The sequence below is a fragment of the Mauremys reevesii genome, linkage group 18 (genome assembly GCF_016161935.1).
Source record: "Mauremys reevesii isolate NIE-2019 linkage group 18, ASM1616193v1, whole genome shotgun sequence".
NCBI lineage: Eukaryota > Metazoa > Chordata > Testudines > Geoemydidae > Mauremys > Mauremys reevesii.
The window spans coordinates 4,530,194-4,542,333 of record NC_052640.1 but is presented as its reverse complement, the minus strand read 5'-3'; the positions used below and the strand labels follow the sequence as shown (position 1 = coordinate 4,542,333).

Sequence of the window (12,140 nt, the reverse complement as noted above, 5' to 3'; positions counted from 1 at the left end):
CCCTGACCCTGTTAGTTCCACTCCCCCAAACCAGGAGGCAGCTCGTTATGGCACAGGTGGGACTAATTGAACAGGACGGACTGGTCCAAGGTCTCCTGGCCCTTAAAGGGGCGGGCCCACCCTGTTACAATGGACTTAAGTGCTTCCCTGAATCAAGCTCTGAGTAGGCAGCTCTCCAGGCCAGGCCTTGTGAGGTCTCTAATATTTCCCACGTCCAGAAAATTCCTCCCGAAGAGGCAGCCTTTCCTGAGTTATCTCAGCACTTCTGCTTCCCATTCGGGCTAAAACCTGGACACGCACAGACATGTGTGGGTGAGGGTGGGGAGGTTAAATGAAAGTTTTGGGGGGGAGGGAATGTTCTTATTTTATAGTTTATAACCTTACCAGTAAATCGATAAGGCCGTATTGTTCTGGGGTCCAATCCTGAGTGTGTCGCTCAGTTTGCACTCTTCTCAGAGCCAGGCCTGAAAATAGCTGAGCTCCCACCTGACTGACACCAGTGAGAACTTGCCTGAGTCCAGACTGCGTAAAATTCACCCGCCTGTGCAGGGATCGGCTCAAGGCTCACGCACCACGTAAGTCCCATTAAATTCTCTGGCCTTTGATCTGGTGATTTTCTGGCACACGGTGGGGAGGGTTATCTGTTGTTATTATGGGATGTCTGCTTCCTCATGCCATGGCACTGTGCCACAGGTGGCTACCGCTGGCATGGCCATGGAACGAGGTGGCCGCCGGGGGGCCTGGAACGCAGATGGGTAGAGCAGCTCCACTCCTGGGCACAGCTGTTGGAGGAATTTCCACAGCCAAGTTTTAATTCTGAAAGAAAAAGCTCTTCACCGCCCCCGCCCCAGCCTCAGTGCGAGACATTGGAAATCCCTTAACCCCCGTTTCCTCAGTTGTGAAACTGAGTTAATAACGCTGAGTTGCTTCCCAGAAGAGCAGAAACTGGGAGGATTCACTGGCAAAGTACCCAGAGAGCTTCCGTGGGGAGGAGCGACGTGAATGCAAAGTATTGTTATTATCAGGTCATATTGTGCTATTGGTTTTCAAGGATCTCAATGGCCCAGTGTATTAGTACGGCATGACTGACATCTCCATAGACATCCCTCAGCTCCTCCAGGTTCAGCTGAATGTGAAGGCAGGGCTTCCCCAGAGAGACTAGAGAGACTTCTGCAGAAACAGGAGGACAAGCCACTAAAATCAAGCTGCAGTGGGGAGATCAGAGGTGCTAAGAATGAAGGCGGGGCTGCTATGAGTCACAGTAACCGCTGCCCCAATAGACAGCCTGGAGGGACATTCCCATTCGTTTCCTCGCGCTGCCTCTTCCATCTTGCAGTGAATTGCAGCCTCGTATATTGCATTTGTCTGTGTCCTCTCAGGCCTTCCTGCTGAGAGCTCACTCTGAGATATATATACAAAAATAGGAGCACTCACATTCCCTCAGCTCTTAAGGTACTAAGTCCCAGCAGAGAAGATGGCAGCCAGACAGGTTGGTCTCTTCTGGGATTCCCCCACCCCCATAGGCAGCTTCCTCGTCAGCGACAGCAGCTCTGGGATGGCCAACGGGGCCAGGATTGCACATGTCACTGCTCTAGCTGGAAGAAGCCACGAGAGCTGAGCCTTGCATCTTGCAAAGTCAGGGTCCTTTTATGCTGAACTCCCATGAGGGAAGAAGCCATGAATCAAAGCCTGATCACTCGGGTAAGCTAACCTAACCTCAGCCCATGCAGTTGGCAGATCTCCTGCATCCTTCCGGCCAATGCCTTCTCGCTATCCTTTGCAGGGAGAGGGTCACCTCCACCACTTCCCTGGGGACTCTGCAACTGCCTTTCCTTCCAATTGCCCTCTCTCCTAATAGCCAAGCCTGGAAAGGGGAAGTGAGCAGAGCCTGCCTGCAAACAGGAAGCTGCACGGAGAGTTAAGATGCGGGGGGAGTATATTAAATAGAGAGCCCACAAGTGCAGGGGAAGATGTGAAATAAGAGGGGAAAACTTGAAAGTTAGTGGGTGCTGGGTTCTGCAGTTTGGCCCATGACAGAGGGAAAGGCTCAGCCTCAGTGCAGACCCAGGTAGGTATTTAATTTCCCCCAAAGCTTTGGGTTGTTTAGACCTGGGGTGGGAGTGTTATTTTGGGACCATCTCCGAGGACAAATAACCTGGGCTAAGGGTATCCTGATTTGTTACAACCTTCAGAAAGGTTTGTCCTGGGGGCAGGTTCCGTTCTCCAGGAGCTGGTGCTTCCACCCCCTGCCCCCAGCTCCATGATGGAACCCACATGCAGGTCTAGGAAACATGGCCTTAGAGCAGTGGGTCACATTATATTCTGTGACATCTTCGCCCACCGCCCGTTCGCTCCGCCAGGACCCAGCCACCCGGCAGCTCGCAGAGAAAGCCTGGTTATCTTCCCCGGTACACTCTGCAAGCCACTCGGTTTGGTTTCTAAAAGCGTTCCTTTCCAGAGCAGCGTCTGCATGTGGCTGATTTATGTACTCAGCATCGCGGCTGTATGGAAGGAATGTCTGTAACCCTAGCAGCAGAGCAAGGATATAAAACTCCGCTCTCAAAGCAGAATCTGTGTGGCCTGGGTAGAGGCACCTCTGTTATTGTAGGGCCAGAACTCCACACACATTTTGTGTCCTAAAATTACTGCCACCCTGTGACCGGGGTCCTAATGGGGGGCCAGCTGTGGTCACTCAGGGTGAACTGCAAAGAATGGGGTCCAAAGCTCACAGTGTTTGGTCCCTGGTGTTCAAGCAGCTTGAGTTACAACATTCCTATGGAGTTCCAGGTCCAAAGTTTGGGGTGGGGGGCTGAGACTGACCCGTAAATAGGAGCAGCGAGCGAGGAAAATAAGGCTGTTCCCTTGAAATCTGCCCATTGCGGTAGAGGAGCTCAGGGGGACCAAGTAGGAAAATAGCCAACGTTTCCCTAACAGAGTCCACCACCAGTCCTTCCTAAACAAGGGCAGCTGGGCTGTCACATGGGCCCTGCCTGCACTTGTCCCCTGCCTTCCAAACTGCTCAGTCCTGATGCTCCAGCATCAGCGACCAGCAGGCAGGCAGCGGCTATTTCCCATCCAAGAAGTACCTGAACCAGTCGTTAATTAAACCCTGCAACTCCTGATTTCCTCTGTCAGGCTCAGTGCTCCACTCTGGTTGGTGAGCATTCCACTGCGGCGCCCCGTGCAATGCCATGGTTCTCCGAGGCCGCTGTGCAGCTAGGGGATTAAAAGCAAAGGCATGAGAACTGGGGAGCGTTTCCTACCTGCTTCGGTCACGTTTGCTGGTCTGGGGGATGCACAGAATTTAGGGAAGGCCACTGCTGTATTGGGGGCACTCAGACCCATTGCCACCAGCGATGTAGGTTTCAGTCTCTTGTCCAGTTGCCTATTGCAGTAATTACCAATACTGAGTATGAAAACGAGACCCGAGCCACCTTACAGAGGCAACTCGTACCCCGCACAAGGATTATGAGACCCAACCCTCTGGTGAATGATTTAAAGCATGAAATAGAAATTCTCCCATTGAAGAAACTGACTTTGATCTTTAGGATCATTAGAGAAGCTCAGAAGCAGCTTCCGAAGATCTGTAAAGTCAGGGAATAAAAGAGTAAGGAGGGAAGGGCTGTGACTGAAAATTCCTCCAGGATCACACCTTTCGCAGGAGCAGGCAGCTCTTTACAACGTCCTTCATTCAGCCCAGGAAATCCAGAGTGGCGAGAGGAGAGGCAAATGCAATCAGACCGTCTGGATCACACAGTTCACAAGAGCAGACCCCCCTCTCCATAATTCCCTGAATTACTCAGGAGCGTTTGTGCTGCAGAGTCTGGCTTGGATACGGAGGCTGCGATTGCTTTATGGACAACTTTGGATGTATTTCAAAGGCTGTTGGTTTGCTGTGTTTTGATGGGCCATCACTCTGTGAGGATCGCATGTTATTTAAACTCTGGTCCTTCAAGGCTGGCTGAGCCAGTGGAGTTTGAATGCCTGCCCAATCCTACTTCATTTCACCACCTCGTCATCAGCAAATCAAAGGCTCCAATCCTCCTATTGGATCCACAAGGGACCACTCCCACAGACCCGATTGCTGGACTAGGGGCTAATCATATTAGTTAGGCCATGAGCTCTCAGTCGGGGGGTTGTGACCCAGGAGGGGTTGCAAACGGGTGTCAGGGGACACAAGCACCTCTGAGAGGTAAGAGGTAAGTGGCAGGAAATCACATGGCCAAGGAGTAGAGCGCATGGTGCTATGGAAGGGAGGGCAGGGGAGAAGGGGGAGCTGGCTGATGAGATTGCAGAGAGAGATGGGAGGGAATCAGGCTCGAATGCACTGCGGGTAGTGGGGACTTTACGGCCCCCTGAGTCTCTTAGTTTCACACAGTTGAAATTGTGGCTGCTTGTCTCTGCCCCCATCACAAATGATCTAGGAGCCGGAGAAATGCAGAGGGAAAGACTGAAGATAATGGAGCGCTTTGGGCCAGCCAAATAAATAACAACTGCGCTTTGCACCAAGCCCTTTTGGCCTGAGTTTCACCATCCCCTTCTACAGACGGGGAAACTGAGGTGCCAAGATCGGCCCAAACTCACACAGCAAGTCAGTGTCAGGCTCCAGGAGAGAGCCCTGGGCTCCCCCCAGCGCCTTCCCCAGAACGGGCCCACTCCTCTGACGAGCACCAAGGAACTTCACCCCACTCAAAGGCGCGTGCTGGTTAGGTGTGCTGAAGCTGTACCTGCTCGCTGGCTGGCCAGGCGCTCCCCTGCCTCCGTGCTGCGGCCGCTGTGGGAGGAGAAGGACACCCCCTGCATTTTCACTCTCGTTCGCATTCCAGCTGCAGGAGCTCAGAGCTGTGGGTCTCTTCCCAAGGTTTCTTCACAGCCCCCCCAGCACTCGGTCTCCTTCCCTGCACCTCTGTCAGAGAGCTGCTCCCCCTCAACTCCTGGGCCCCAGGGACCCAGAGTGGACACCAACTAATGCAGCTTCGGTTCTTCTCACCCAGCCTGGCTGCTCGGCCGGCCCACACAACAGCTGGAGACCCACCCTTTCTTGGCCCCCTCGCAGGCTGACTCCAACCCGTAATTAGATGGCAACACACTCATTCCTGAACTAGCAACCAGGCCTGCGCGAACATCAACAATAAACGAACAAGCCCACCTCGCCCACGGAGCACCTGATTTACGAGGGAGGCACAAGAGCAGGACTCGCTCGATTTATCTAGGCAGAGCAGGTCCTGACGCTGTGCCCGGCTCGGATTTGGGAGGCTTTAAATCTCCATATGCTCCCTGCCTGGGAACACTTGCTAGCGAAGGGAGAACCAGACAGCCCCACCCATCTCCAAGTGCAGCCACAGCCAGCAGCCGCTGAGCACTTCTCGATCCTACCAACGAGCCCCTCTGCCAGCTGGAAAGACGCTGGGGTTGGTGGTTGTTTTTAACGTCACTGCCAAGCTCACAGATGGAGAGAGTATTCCTCTCTCGGAGGAGCTTGCAAGCTATGAGGAAATAGCCCTGTTGTTTAACCTCAAATACGGGTCAGATCGCAAGCGTGATAAACTCTGCCCTGCGTTGATACCATGGGGTTTGCCGCAGCTGCTACATGTAACTCTCCCTCCCTGGAGACAGACTCCAGCGCTCAATGAGAGAAACGTGTTTAAACTCCCAGGAGACTTAGGCAAGTCAGGGAGGTGAATAATAGTGCAGACACCACTGTGAGCTCTGGCAGCTCACCCACGCAGGTGCCCGTAACACACACACAACACGGATGGGAGATTTGGCTGCTGGTGCCAAATCTCACTGATGGCAGCGATGGCTTGTCCATCCCCACGCTGCATCAGTCATTGCCAAAGGGGTTGACTCGGAAGGGGCAGTCCCAGCCCCTGGGATCTGCATTCTGGAACTGATTCAGCCTGGAATATCCCAGTGTCCCTTGCATGTGTCGTCGCTGTGCGTTGTAACCATTCAGGCCCCTACCGCTAGAAGCCTATGGACTCATTCTGCGGAAGGAGTAGGCCAATACGTGAGAGCCTCTCCCAGCCCTTCCTGCATTGCAAATCTTTGTCCAGATAGCAGGTCGGGGGTCTCCTCTCAGTGCCGTACAGGCAGTACTGATGAAGATGCACCTAGACGGACCGGTAGATTCTGGGAACAGCGTATATTGAAACGATTGCCCTGGGCTGAACCAGCAGGTGAGAGCAGGACACAAGGCAGGCAAAAGAAATATGCCCCCAAAGGGGTTTTAGAGAAAGTGCTATTGATGCAGAGCATTGGGAAATGGTGGCTAGCAATCAAACCAACAGACAACACTCTGCAGACAATGGAGAGCCAGTGTTCGGGAATAACCTTTGGTGTGACCGCGTAACAAAGCCAGTACATGCATCTATGAGACTGCGATGCTTTCCATGCATTGCGCCTTCTCCGTTTCTAAAAATGGGATGGCCATTTTGCTCTCAGAGAGGTTGCCTGCTACAGAGCTGACTCTTACACGCCGTGCTCTCTCTTGGAGTGAGGAGTGCTGCAGGGAGGGGCCCATTTAGGCTGAAAATAGCATGTTCATGGTTACTGTGGTTACATGAACTTCTCGTTTCAGACAGAGCCCAGCATGGCACAGACAGAGAAATGAAAAAAAAAATACTAGGCAGAGCTGGGCCAGAACCAAATCTTTGGGTCTGAGCATCCCTTGGCCTTTGGAGGGGCCCAGTCTGGATCCCAACTTTCCAGCCCAGGATCCTCTTGAAGTGGGCTGAAGCGTTCCAGGCCTTTAAAAAGTAATGAGTCCAGTTCAGTCCCAGAAATGGATAAAATGTGCCGAGCTGGTTCCTATGCCTGGTGGAACTGGGCCCCCACAGTGAGAGCGGTACCACATTTCACACCCATATCAGTCTCCAAAGGTGAAGTAAGAATGTCTGCCCAGTGCGTTCCCTCCATGAATCTCCAGGGGCTTTCCAACGCTTGGGAAGTATCATTGTCTCTGTGACATCACACCCCATATTCTTTATGGAAATATGGTTATAACATGAATATGGTATAACTAAGATATACTTTATGCAAGATGGGTCTTGTAAGATATCATTGGGGGGCAGAGAGATAAAAGAGGGACAATGACAACAGGAGGGGACCTCACTCTCCCTACAACACACCTGAAATCACCTGAGGAACACAGGCTGAACTCTGGGAAGTGATGGTCCCAGGCTAAGATCTTTAGCTTGTGTAAGAAAACCTGGGAAAGCCCAGGCAACTTGTGCCTTAAGAATCTGCCAGCCTGTTTGTCACTCAGGGTGAGAATTCGTTAATTTGTATCCTGCCTCTCTAGCGTGTTAAGCTCAGTCTGTGGCTTTTGTTTAGGTAATCTGCTTTGTCTGTTTGCTGTCCCTTGAGCCACTGAAAATTCACCTTTTGTAGTTAATAAACTTATTTTTTGTTTATAATAAAACCCAGTTTATGTAATTTCTAACTGTGTGGGGAGGAGAAGTCGTGCACATCTCTCTTCACATTGAGAAAGAGGGTGGATTTTTATGAGCTTGCGCTGTGCAGATTTTTCTATACAGTGCAAGACAGTATCAGTCTGGGTTTATCTCCCGAAAGGAGGGGTGTGCACGTGAGTCTGGGGGAGCCCTCTCACACAGAGCTGACTTCAGTCTGTGTCTGCGGCTGGGTGTGGCCCTACCTGTGTATGTGCTGCAAGAGGCCAGAGAGCCTAATTCAGCAAAGCAGGGAGAGGGAACCTTGGCTGGTGAAATCCCAGTACACCAGGCGGCACCCCAGAAGCAGGGTCCAACCCGTCACAGTCTCCATCTCACAGAGAGAGAACCAGAAGCCCAGTGTCTAAGTGATTTGCCTAACACCACACAGTGAAATAGCCCAGCACCCTAACCTCTGACCCACGCTGCCTTTAGTTCTATAGTGTCTCTCATCCTGATGTGCACAGGCAGCCGTTCTCTGGGTGTTCCCTTAGTCACGCCATATTTTACAACTCTTGCCAAGCCTTGGGGCCTAGGATTCCCACTTGCCTTAGGAAAGACAGTCCTTTCCAATGCCCGCTATCATCTCCCTAGTGTAGCCTCACTGACATGAATGGCAGATGTCTCTATAGCTCACACTGCATGTTCAAAGGGGATGTTTCTGGTGCTCTTTATTCAGCTTGGACTAAGTCTTTCACTCTGGCAAACTGAGCAAAGAACCTTGGATTTGGTCAATTGACTTCAGTGCAAATTAAGGTGCTCGGCATTTGGCTCATTAAAAATAACCATTTAATGGAGGCATAATTCTGTTTTCTTGCTTCCATTTCCCTCATATTCATTTGACAGATTTAATTTTAAAAGAAGGGGAAATTCTTGGGCGTCTGAGGGAAAAAAGAAGCAATTTATGCTTATGCTTCTGTCTGCCCTGTGCTGAAAGGCCAAGAGTCTAGGGCTGTTTCTGAAATAATAAAAGTTCTTTTTTTATCATTTTTCTTATTTTTTATACTGGTTGGTATTAATTTTAGGCTCTCCTGGTATTCTGCAGCCAATAAAAAGGCCAATAAAATGCTCTTTTTTCTCCTCCAAATTGTGCACTTCCAAGACGCTGCTTTTCATAGAAGAATCATAGATTAGGGTTGGAAGAGACCTCAGGAGGTATCTAGTCCAACCCCCTGCTCAAAGCAGGACCAAACCCAACTAAATCATCCCAGCCAGGGCTTTGTCAAGCTGGCCTTAAAAACCTCTAAGGATGGAGATTCCACCACCTCCCTAGAGGTTGTGAAAGGGGAATTTGGGCCTGGGAGACTAAATAACCAGACAGGGGGGAAGCTGGAGAGTGGACCAGGATGAATTAAAAATAAAGCCCAGCTGAGGGAGAGCAGGGCCTGTCTCCAGCAAGAGCTGGGTGAGCTCAGTTGGGGAGAGGAGACCAGGTGGGAAGTGCCTTGTCTCTAGGAACCTGAACCAGCTGGAGCCTGCTGGAAACCGTGAGGAAAGGGAGGAGTGTGCCAGCCCCTGGAGCAGGGACTGATTGGACCAGGGAGCAGCAATAGGAACAGACTGACGCCCATGCAGAGGCGGCAGCCTGCTGAGCCCAGCAGGGCGGAAGGGTTGGATACATTTGTGCTGGACTTGGCTAAATGGCTCTGTGACCCTGGAAGGGGCAGGACGCTGTAAGGAGGGACAGGGCACTGCTACATCTGGAATAGGGGGAAACTGAGGCAAAAGGCGCTGCAATGCTACAGCCAGTCAGGAGGGGGCAGGTTAGGGTGGCTACTTTGCCACAGGCCCAGATTCCGCAAGGTACTTCAGCACGTGCCTAACGTTAAGTTGCACCACCTACGTCAATAAGATGAGGCAACTGATGCATTTAGAGAGCTCGGTCCTGCTCCTATTAAAGCCAATGACAAAACTCCCCTTGACTGCTAGGGTGCAGGATCAGGGCCAAAATCAGGGACATGCTTAAGGGCCTTGTGAACCTGGGTCTTCCTGCTGCTGTTGGTTCTGCAGCACCTCTGGCTTCCTTAGAAACCAGCAGAAACAAACTACTGCCAGGGCCATTAGGCCATGCTGAGCAGGCCAAGTGAGGAGGCATTGGAGAGCTTGCAGAAAAACAACAATCCCCCTTGATCCTGATCTGAAAACCCTAAACCAAAAAGGTCTGGGTAAGCCAGCCAGTTTTTAAGAGCTTATCCAAACCAAACCTCTTAAGTTTCAACCATCACTTGTTCATTTCCCATTTCAAAACCCTTTGAGCCCTACCAGGCTCGCTGGGTCTCACTGGTTTCTCACGCTGCACCACCCACAGACAGCCCTCTGGATCAGGAGCTCATCGTGTAAATGCTCATAGAGCCTGGGTCACCGTCGTGGTTCTGTAACGTCTGGAATCGCGGCTCACCGAGCCTCCTGCCCAGCTGTTGTGCCATTCCACCACACTGACACGCTCCGAGCGCACTGAAGAGATTCTTTGGTGGCACTGCGCTGGAGCGCCGGGGGTGCTCGTTTGCTTCCCCGAGAACTCTAGCGAACCGGCTCATTGGCCCAAGCACTGACGGAACCCAGGACGTTTACAGGAACATTTGGAGAAAGTGAAGTCAGGATCTGGGGTCAGGAAATGCACCCCCGATGGTTCATGATGATTCTCCGCCACCCTGTCCCGGGCATCATCACTGACCCAGCGCAACGAGAGTATATAATGCTGAGCGATCAGGAGGCAACACTGCAAATCTGGATGTGCTAGCACAGACCCTGTATGCCCCCTGGAAGCAGTAACAAGCCAGAGCTGGCCGGGGAGATGGGCTAATTCAGTGTAGACGCCAAAGGGAGTCACCCTCCCCTTAGACTGCTGCGTGCAAGGGTGGGCACAACCCCCTTTTCACGGCCCACTTACCCCTTTCTTTCCCTGTCTACCTGCATGCCCCACCCCCATGCCTCAGCCACTGTGCAGCCCTCCTCGCTCTTCCAGCGAGGCGAGCAAGGAACGGCACCAGCACGCAGGCTGCTGCCATTTTCATAACCACATCTGCATCATTACTCAGGTGATGAACTGACTCCATTCTGCTGCTTGAAGAATTTACGCACAGTCTTTCAGCCTTGCAGGAGGTTTGTAAGGGGTGGCCGGAGGGAATTCAGCGCTGCCCTGGGACTGACCCAGGGACAAGTCAGTATGATCACTGCACCCTGGCTACTGAGACTAGCAGAGCCTTGGAAGCAGGGTCTGTTGCAAACCGTGCAGGATGTCCGAGACAGAGGAGAAAGAAATGAAAAAAGAAAATGGCCTTTTTATCCTCTGTGGTATTTTGGGGGCTGATTCCTGTGGGGGCTGTCACTGTTTGCTGCGGGGAGGGAGATGTCTCCCTTTATATCAGGCACCCAGTATAGCTCCCCGGGACTCATTCGTCAAGGTGAAAAATTCCCGTGAGAGCTGGACCCTCCAGGAACAATCAAGTCACGAGAAATTCTGTTGAGCTGGGAGCAGCTCCCAGCTGCATGCAGCCTCCTCAGCTGCTCTGGGTGGATTCCTGCTGCCAAATCACTGCAAAGAAAAGCTCTGCTGTTCTCTCGCTAATTCCCACCCTCCTACAGCTGGTAAAACAACAGCTCCCTCTCGACTCCTTGTGCTAGGTGGGCCCACAACTCGCTCGCGGTGCCTAGAACTCAGGGGCTTCTGCTGCAGGGCCAGCCCTGGTCTCTGAGCTGCAGCGTTCTCCCCCCACTACAATTCACTCTGAAAGGATCCTCAAGGTTTGGGGGCCAGATCCTGAGGTCCTGCTTTGGTTTACGACTCAGCAAACTGAGTCACCCAAAGTCACCCCAAGTCTGTACAGAGTGCTTTGGAAAGGCAAAGAGCTAAGGGCTGTCACCGAGGGCCTGCCTGTCTCTGGCTCTAGGGCACATGAGGCAGGAAGGCATAAGAAGTCTCTCCACTCATCCAACACAAGGACAGGGGATAGTTGCCTCCCAGCTGTCAAGGCACTGCAGAGGCTGCTCCTTCCATGCCCACTAAAATGCAATTCCCCCCACCGGAGTTGGGAGAGGAGAGAGGGACATATCCCCACCTCCAGACTCGCCTGCAGAGCTGGCCACAGAGGGGTGGAGCAATCTCAGCAAGCCTAGGAACTATGGGAGAAATTTGGCTTCCTGGGTCCAGACAGCTGCAGGCTGCCCCCTCGCCAGGGCTTTGGCAAAGTGCCATGATCCAGATCCAACCCAGTGCAAAGAACGGCGAGTGTTTACTAGCCTCAGTCTGGGATCATCCCACCCCTCTTCTCCATCAGTGTTAATTACTGAGCAGATCACCGCTCTCAATGGAAAGCAAAAGCAGCCGAAGAAGAACTGTGATTATAAAAGACAAGGGTCCAGTGCAGTGGTGGGTGAATCTCCCCAGCTGTAGAGATTTAGCTCAGCTGAGCATCCAGCAGCTGAAACGAAGCACGTCTGAGCTACTTTGGCCCTGAACTTGGGCTGAAGAGCTCATGAGCTTAGGCTTTCACTCAAGAGTCCCACAACTTCCAAAAGAACTCACAGGACCACTTGCGAAAATGAAAATAAATATTGTGGGACGTTTTCAAGGCTCTGGAGACTTTCGAGGACGGGCTTTTGATCCAAGGCATGCGCCTGTCTGGTTTTGCTTTAACCAGTGCTGCCAAGCCACCCCCGATGAAGATGTGGCAGTGCTATCAAAAAGAA

General features: G+C 52.2%; 1 protein-coding gene across 5 annotated transcripts in view; it reads right to left on the bottom strand.

The window, feature by feature from the left end:
- Nucleotides 1-12,140, bottom strand: part of CMKLR1 (chemerin chemokine-like receptor 1) — a 40,464-nt gene that overhangs the window by 13,723 nt on the left and 14,601 nt on the right. Inside the window, exon 2 of one of the 5 annotated variants that reach the window (XM_039504445.1) lies at nt 3,087-3,216. The exons of 3 other annotated variants lie outside the window; for them this stretch is intronic. The gene's annotated coding sequence lies outside the window, so the exon portion shown is untranslated. Of the gene's footprint in view, nt 1-3,086; nt 3,217-4,727; nt 4,927-12,140 lie in introns of those variants that run through there. One more of the 5 variants, XM_039504447.1, reaches the window with a different exon arrangement.